Genomic DNA, 9,197 nt, shown 5'->3' with positions numbered 1-9,197 from the left:
GCTGCCTGGGCGCAAGGCGCGGGGGGCTGGGGGAGCCTCGAGGGCCATACATCTTGATGCCAAAATCAATCTGAAATACGGGACTTGGAGATCAAACAAAACATAGGTATAGGACTTTATAAAATGATGAAACAGCCCACAGCATTGCCTGTAGTAAAGCAGCCTGCATGCAGAACAGGAATTGTCATTCTGGGAAGTTCTCAAATAACTGATGGACTGTAACAGTGTTGCAAACTCAAGCCTCACGGGATAAATTTTGTACATAAGGGCCCTCGCCTCTTTCATCTTTCTCCAAAGACAGGACATTGCAGACTAGTGGCAAATTTTGCTGGTACACACAGGGCAGAGTGACCAGGAGGCTGCTCTCTCCCTGATGGGCTACCAGGTTTTTCTTTTTTTTTTCTTCTGCACCATAGTATCTAAGTGAAACTTCTATCAGAAACAAAGTTAGTGACCTCAGTGTCTGCAAGGAAGATAGTGAGTGGAACAGCAAGACCCCTCCTATCCTGCTTCTAACAGTGCCTGATTTAAGCAGCCTTATGCCACCACCCCCCAACTCATTGCTCCCAATGCAGGGAGAAGAAAGGAGAGAGCAGGAGCAGCGAATCAGCCAGCAACATTCTCCCCACCCACTCCTAGCAGTTTGAGAGGAAAGAGACACAGTGTATTGGAACAGAGAAGGCTGTGTGAGGGCTGGAAGAGGCTGATTATATATGGCCCTGGGAGCAGCATTGGACTGTCTCTATCAGAGGGCATAGAAGTAAGTAGGAGAGCAAAGTAGAGATACACAAAGTAAGGAGATGTGGGTTGGCCACTGAGAAACATAAGGAAAGTTGCTGGCTAAAGAATGAGCCCTACCCCCACAACCAGAGACCAAGATCAGCCCCAAACTTAGCAATAATCCTACTGCAGACTTGTCAGGCATTAACCAGCACAGATTCAAGCTGTGACTTGGACACGAGCACAGAACTGAGAGGACCAGCAGAATTTTTTGATTATTTAGGGTTTTATTTTATTGTTTGTTTTGGTTTCTTCAGTTTTTTTTCTTTTGTTGACTACATTTCTTGACATTTTTATATTTTCATGTCAGTGAAGATTGTTTCTAGTGTTCCTGGTTTACTTCAATATTCCTTTGCTTTCTGCTTCATTTGTTCTCTCCTGTCCTCTTCTCCCATGTCCCAAAGCTTGGGTGATCATATTTTATCCTTTAGCCTTGCTTCTACTACATTTCCCTTCATTTATCTCTCTATTTTCCCCTATCCCTTTTAAATCACCCACACACTCACAGAGTAAAATCACTCTACCAAGGGAAAATTCACAGAATACAAATTCCTGATTTACATTGGATTTTGTTAAATAACTGTAGAACATTCTTCTAAGGTTAAATGTACCAAATAAATAGTTACCAGTTTGTCAATTGCTAGGCTGTGCATGATGCTATTGTTATGGTTAGTTGTATTACTTTATCCAGGGTGTCATACCTGTTGTAATCAGTTGTTCTGCTTCATATGACAACACTGTGGTTGTCTGGAGTCATAATCATCACCATAACCCAGTCCCAAAGGACTGGGTGCTAAGGCAAATAGACAGTAACTTCTCATCCCTAATAAATTGGGAATGTATGATCTTGGGACACAAACGAAGGCCAAGAGACAGCTAAACCTAGGGGACACTTTGGAGGAACAGACATTTCCCAGGGAAATCTTGATACTAATGATAAAGCAACCTATCTACCATAAGGAATTTATACGCATTAACACAGACAACAAATTAAAATTAAATATACAAAATGATAAGACACAGAAGCAAACTGCAGCCTCCGACCTCCACCCTAACCAAAACAAGTCCAGGCAACAAAATAGAGGAAATCAGAAGCTACCCACCTGAATTTGCTCAAAGGGTAGCATCAGAAGTAAATATATATATATGAATGAGGCTATAGAGAAAATTAGATCACATATAATCTCCCAGGTAAAAAAAAGATGATGATTAAAATGAATGACTTGCTCAGTGACTCTAGAGTTGATACAGATAATAAAAAACAGAAGTTTAGGAAAATGATGGGAATGATTAAGGCCCAATGTAGGAAAAAATGGAGTGAAATAGATTCAAACAAATATCCAGGAAATTAACACTTCCACTGAAAGTATGTACAGCCAGTTGAATCACAGTGACGATAGAATATCATATCTAGAAGACAGATTAAGAAAGATTTTTTTAATTTTAAAAATAAAAGTAGGAAAATATTAACAGACAGACAACATTTTACAGAGTAGCAAAGGAACAGTACAGACAGTACAGAGTTACAAACAAAGTGGTAGGGAATTAACAATGATTGTTGTATTACATATTGATATCTTCAAAGTGGTTTCTCTTGAAAACAGATATAGACATGCAAAGCTGATCAACCAAGGACTCATTGACAGAAGAAAGATTTCTTAAAAATATCAAAGATCATGAAAAATCAATCCAACAGCTGCAAGATGATTCAAGGAAGAACAACATAAGATAGATCAGAGTCAAAGAAAAAGCAGGAGACAGTGCAAACAACTTTAAAAACCTGCTTACAGAAGTAGTGGCAGAAAAGTTCCCAAGCATGGAAAAATAATTTAACATACATGTAAGTGAGGCATATAAGACTCCAATTAGTCGTGATCAAAGTAAATCTACATCAAGGCATATAATAATCAAGGTTCCAGAAACTCAGCACAAGAACAGAATATTAAAAGCAGTTAGAGAAAAGAAACAAATCAGCCATAAAGGAAGCCCATCAGAATCACAGCCACCTTCTCAATATAAACTCTTATGTCAAGCAGGGCTTGGAGTGAACTACTTCAAATCCTGAAAGAAAACAACTTCCAACCCAGCTTGATGTGCCCTACACAACTATCTTTCAAAATCAATAAAGAAATAAGATATACCCATGACAACACCTGAAGAAATTCAGGACCACCAAACTACCTCAAAATGTTCTGAAGAATATTTTAGAAAGAGATAAAGACTATAATCCCAAAAACACCAATAGAAAGGATCCACTGATTTTGCACATCAAAAAAATCACCAATAGAGTAAAAAATACTCACACATTGGGAAAAAATTTTAGCCAACTGCCTTTCAGAAAAAAGGACTTCTATCTAGGACATATAAAGAATTAAAAAAAATCAGGTCCCATAAATTCAAAGATTGAATCCAAAAATGGGCATCTGAAATGAATACACACTTCTCAGATGAAGAAATACTAATGGTGAATAAATACATGAAAAAATGTTCAACATTATTAGTCATTCAAGAAATGCAAGTTAAAACAGTACTGAGATTCCAGCTCACCCCAGAAAGAATGGCTTTTATCAAGAAATCAACCAATAACAAATGCTGGAGAGGCTATGGGGAGAAAGGAACACTACTCCACTGCTCGTGGGAGAATAGGTTGGTGAAACCACTGTGGAAATCAGTTTGGAGATTCCTCAAAAAACTAGTATTAGAAGTCCCACTTAATCCAGCTATTCCCCTTCTGGGTATTTTCCCAGAAGAATTAAAAACATCATACCACAGAGATATATGTGCACCCATGTTTATAGCAGGACAATTTGTCATAGCTAAATCTTGGAAACAACCCAGATGCCCATCCACTGAGGAATGGATAAAAATGATGTGATATGTTTATCTAATGGAGTATTACTTGGCTATGAAAAAGATAAACTTGAGGCTTTTGTAGGTAAATGGATGCAACTAGAGACCATACTCATAAGTGAAATAAATCAGACCCACATGTGTAAACAACGTATTGTCTCCCTGGTGTAGGAACCTGAAAGAATAAGTAAAACTGAAAATTTACAATAGATGATATGAAAGGGAAAGAAGTTGCTCAAAGGAAGGAATGACTGGGATGAGGGAAAGAAGAAAAAAGAAAGAAGGAAGGCAATATATATATGAATAGCTGGGATAACTGTACTGCTGATGTCTGATGGTATATTGAAGGAACAGTTAATGCTTAAAATGTTTTATGTTCTAACCAATTTTGCATGCTTATATTTGGTAAATGAGCAACTGATTTGAAGACAACAATATGCACTGGAACAACCTTGGTGAATTCCTACCATCTTGTCTAGTGAAACTCTGTATTATCTCCAATGTTTATCTAATAATTATTTTTTATTCTCTTTAATGGTTTGAACAATCTTCTTACATCTGGTAATCTGAGCAACGTAGTTGAAGATAACAATATGTAATAAAACAACCACAGTTAATTCCTATCACTTTGTTTTGAAACCCTGTATCAACATTTAATGCTCTTGCTTTGTTTTGTTTATGCTGCTATTGTTCTTTTTCTTTCATTTTTTCTTTTACTACTCTCTTTAAAATAAAATAGTAAAAGTGAAATGAAAATAAATAAGAAAGAATACACTGGGCAAGAGAAGCAATTAAACAGAGGGGGAAAATCAGGAACAAATAACAGGAAAAAAATATCCATTCAAAAGAAGTCACAACAAGAAGAAAATAAAGAAAATATATGAACTAATTAAAAAACAAATAGCAAGATGGTAAGATTTAAATCAATAATGTAGACAATGAAGTGGCAGCTTGTAACTATTATTGGCTCTCTCTGATATAGGATGCACCAACTGCTGCAAAGATTAGGGTCCCAGATGACTTGCCTTTAATGCCCTTGCTGTGTATCTGTGGCATCAAGAAGGGGCATAGCGGGGCTGGGGATTTAGCTCAGCGGCAAAGTGCCTGCCTGGCAAGCGCAAGGTTGTGAGTTTGGTTCTTGGTACCGGAGAAAAACCAAGAAAAAAATAAAAAAGAAGGGGCATAGCAAAAGAACAAAAGAACAGTACAGACAATACACAGTTACAAACAAAGTGGTAGGAAATTAACAATGCTTGTTGTATTACATATTTTGCTATTTTGTAAAAGGTTGTCTGTCTGTTAATGTTTTCCTCCTTTTATTTTTGAAAGAAAAAAAAAAAGAAGGGTCATAGCATGGAGCCCCAGGAAATTAGCATAATTTCCAGCAGTACCAGGACATATATAAGGGAATCTGAGAAGCTGGTGGGTGAGGGTGTACATAGGTGTGAAGAGGAAGGATGGAACAGGTCTACCACATCCCATCAGGGTGATCAGGAGAGAGGTGCTCAACCAGTCAGTCCATCTTCCCAAGTCAGTACAAGAGTATCCTAAAAAAAAAAGGCCATATTGTGATACTGGTAAGGCAGGAACTGCTGGCTTCCTCAGAACAAACTATTATGAACTAAACTGCATCACCAGCAGGAGTGAAGTAATTCCAGCATCTGACTGAGCATTTAGGGGAAGAGAGAGAATAAGCCACAGATGTGGGACAGACTCTTCAGTAACAAGAGAATGACGACTGACAAGTAGGAACCAGGACTTGATTGGAAGGAGTGGACACGTGTCAGAAGGTGGACAAAGGAATCCCTAGTTCTGGAAGGGCCCTTCTACACCTTTGGTAATAACTTGGTGTCATGGGTCTATTAACCAACTGCTGTGGTGTTCTTGTGAGCTATCTTTGCTATTCAACAGACTCCTCAAAGACTCAGGCAGGCAATGTTTCTTTGTTTGGCTAAAGACCCTAGGTTCTTAAAGTAACTCTCTCTCTCTCTCTCTCTCTCTCTCTCTCTCTCTCTCTCTCTCTCTAGCTCTCTCTCTCTCTCTCTCTAGCTCTCTCTCACTCTCTCTCTCTCTCACTCTTTCTCCCTCTCTCCCTCCCTCCCTCCTTCCTACCCTCCCTTCCTCTCTCTGTCTTGACTTTTATTCCCTACTTTTTCTTTTTGGAGTATTGGGGACTGAACCCAAGGCCTTTTCCCTGAGCTATAGCCATAGCCCCTTTCCTGTTTTTTTTATTTTGAGAGAGGGTTTGTCTGAACCACTAAGTTGCCCTGGCAGGGCTTCAAATTGTGATCCTCCTGCCTCAGCCTGGCAAAGTGCTAAGATTACAGATGTGCACCACCACACTCAGATTTGCATCCTACTTTCATGCTTAGAGTTCCCTGCCTTTCCTGCAAGTAGAGCCACAGCTGCTGCAGTTTCACCCTTCCACTAATATAAGATTTTTACCACTTTAAGGGGCTTAATGCAGATCATACAACTGGGGAGTATGTGTGAGTTATAAAACACAGGATTCTCACCCTCACCATTCTGTCATTTCAAACTCTCTTCTAAATTGGGTCGTTGCTCCCAATAGGTAAATCTCCTTTTATTTCCCTCCCTCTTGATTCTTTTTTCTATCTTCCTTTCTTCTTGCTTCCCTTTCTCTCTTTCTTCTCTTTCTTTTTTCTTTCTCTTTCTTCCTTTTTATTCACGCTTTCCTCCTTCCTTTTCTTCTTTCCCTCCTTTCTTCTTTCTCTCTCTCTCTCTTTTCCTTTCTTTCTGTATGGCAGTACTGAAGATTAAACCCAGGGCCTTTGCAACAAGCTACATCCCCACACTCCCCCCTCTTTTTTATTTTTGAGACAGTGTCTTGCTAAGCCTCTATATTTCCCAGGCTGGGCTCAACCCCCTTGATTTCTGGATTGCTACCTGTGGGTGTATTGTTTGACTCTTGCAACTCCTTTCTCATCTTGAATGTGAAACCTTTACATATTTGTTGAACATAGAATCCTAAATGTCCCTTTTCCAATGGACAAAGGGTGTGTCTGAGGCAATCCACATAGGTAACCCCTGACTCAGTAAGGGCTCTTTACTGTTGTCACTGTTCCTCATAGTCTGTGGCTCCTCTCCTGCTTATCTTTTCCATTTGATAACAAAATATGCCCTGCTTTCCAGCTCCCAATAGCCCTGCTTTATTTCTGGGTTCAGATTAGTGTTCACCTTCAATTCAGAAGTGGCCTAGCTACTTCAAAGACCAAGACGTGTCCTTTGGTTTTTCCTATGCCCCCAACTGTTCTAGCACAAAAGAACGACACTCTTTATCCTCCCCTAGGCATGGAGCTGAATTGGTCATAGACACAACTCTAATACATTCCCTAGACGTAGCCACGTACAAGACCTGTGCTGGCCTCACTGAAATCATCTCCATAGAAACCAGAAAAAAAAGTGCATTTTGAGCAGCTTGAGGCACATACTTTTCCCATACTGAATGACACAGGTGAAAGTGACTCAAGTAAAAGTGATACAGGCGAAGTCCCAAGTGGACCGGCTTCTGCCAAGCCAGCCATCAAAGGTTGCCCTGAGGCTTCTCAACTTACCACACTATTACCAACTGACAGTTATCTCAAACTTTCTTAGCCTCATTTGCTCTTTTACTATGTTTTTATGAGGTTACAATAAAAGATCTCAGACTGGGTAATTGATAAAAGAATAGGAATTTGTCTTGTACATTTTTGGAGGCCAAAAAGTTCAAGACAGGGGCTACATCTAGTGAGAGCACTCACCATACAGCAGAAGATAGTAGAAGTCACCATATGGCAGGAAAATATGGATACACAAATGGGGACATAGCCACCCTTGATAAATAACCCACTCCTCAGACTACAGCATTACTTATTCATGAAGGCAGAACCCCTATGACCTAAGCAACTCCTAAAGATCATCTTATCCACACTGCTACATTCTGGATTAAGTTTCCAACAAATGGAGTTTGTGGAATCCATTCAAGCCATCCCACTGGCCAACTAGCTGGCTTTCCAAATAGGAACAATAGCTTTAGAGATTTGATGCTCTTTTACATTCATCACCTAAATAAAAAATACCCTGACTCATGGGACCATTTATCCATTCAAAATGGAAATAATCTTGTGCCCAAAATATCAGCACAGTGATGCATTACTGTGTTGTGCTTTCCTCTCTCACATGTAAATATCTTCAGAACTGAGCTACCCAATGACATAAAAAGACCTATTATCTGTAGGAAATGCATTTCAAAATACTCAAATTGATGCAAGGAGACTGAATAGTATACAAAAATAGAGATATGAAATTGCATCAAACAAAAGATACTTCTGCACAGGACATGAAACAATTAATAAAATGCAGAAATGATCTACAGAATAAAGGAGTCTATTTGACAGGTATATATATGATAAGGGTTTAATGTCCAAATATGTAAAAGACTCAATAGATGTCCCCCAGAACCTCATGAAGTCATGGGAGTGGGCTTTTCATAGGTGGCTAAATCTAGAGTATATGATACTGGGATTAAGGGTGTATAATTAGAAAATCAGTTCACTGATTGGATTGGCACTGCCCTAATCCCAAGAGACTGGATACAATATAAGGGACAGAAAGAAGCTTCTTTTCCCCTTTATTACTTTTGCTACCTTGTTCTCCTCTGTGACACCCTTCCACCATGTGCCACTCTACCTTGGAGCCAGCCAAGTATGGATTGAAATCTCTACAAACTATGAGCTAAATAAACCTTTCCCCCTTTAATTTTGGGTGTTGGATATTTTGTCTCAGCAACAACAGAAAAGGAACTAATCCAGTAAATAACAAAGAGTTGACTGAAACACAGGAAAAAGACCTGAATACATAGATCTCAAAATAAGATATATGTCATGGTTTGTGTCTGGATGTCCCCTGAAAGCCTCATGCAGTCATTGGGCGGGATTCTAGAGTTTATGATTGAATCATGGTCCAATGTTGGAATTATGGATGTGAGTGCTACACATGTCCTGGGACGGGTAGTTTGCATAGAGTGTAAGGGAGGGAAGAGGCTGCTTGCCACACCTCCTCCCTTTTACTCTTATTGCTTTGCTGTCTTCTGCTGCCATGAACAGTTGCCCTCCGTCATGTGCCAACCTGCCTTGAAGCCAACAAGTATGGACTGAAACTTCCACAAACTGTGAGCTAAATAAACATTTCCTTCCTTAATTTTGGGTGTCAGGTATTTTGCCTCAGAAACAAGAGAAAAATAAACAAGACAATATACAAAAGTCTGATGGGTATATAAAAAAAGCTAAACATCGCTAATCTTTGTGGAAATGAAAATTAAAAACATTATGAAATACACCTCACACCTATTAGAATCACTATTATTTTTAAAAAACTAGAGATAAAAAGTGCTGATGAGGCTGTGGAGAAAAGGCAACACTTGCACACTGGTGGTAGGAGTGCACATTAGTATAGTCATTGTGAAAAACAGTATGGGGGTTCCTCAAAAAACTCAGAATAGAACAAGAGCTAACATATGATCCAAAGACCTACTATTAGATCTTTGTTCAAAATATATGAAACCGAGC

The sequence above is a fragment of the Chinchilla lanigera genome, unplaced genomic scaffold, assembly GCF_000276665.1.
Source record: "Chinchilla lanigera isolate Chin_1 unplaced genomic scaffold, ChiLan1.0 scaffold00072, whole genome shotgun sequence".
Lineage (NCBI taxonomy): Eukaryota > Metazoa > Chordata > Mammalia > Rodentia > Chinchillidae > Chinchilla > Chinchilla lanigera.
Note: the sequence above shows the minus strand (reverse complement) of the source record.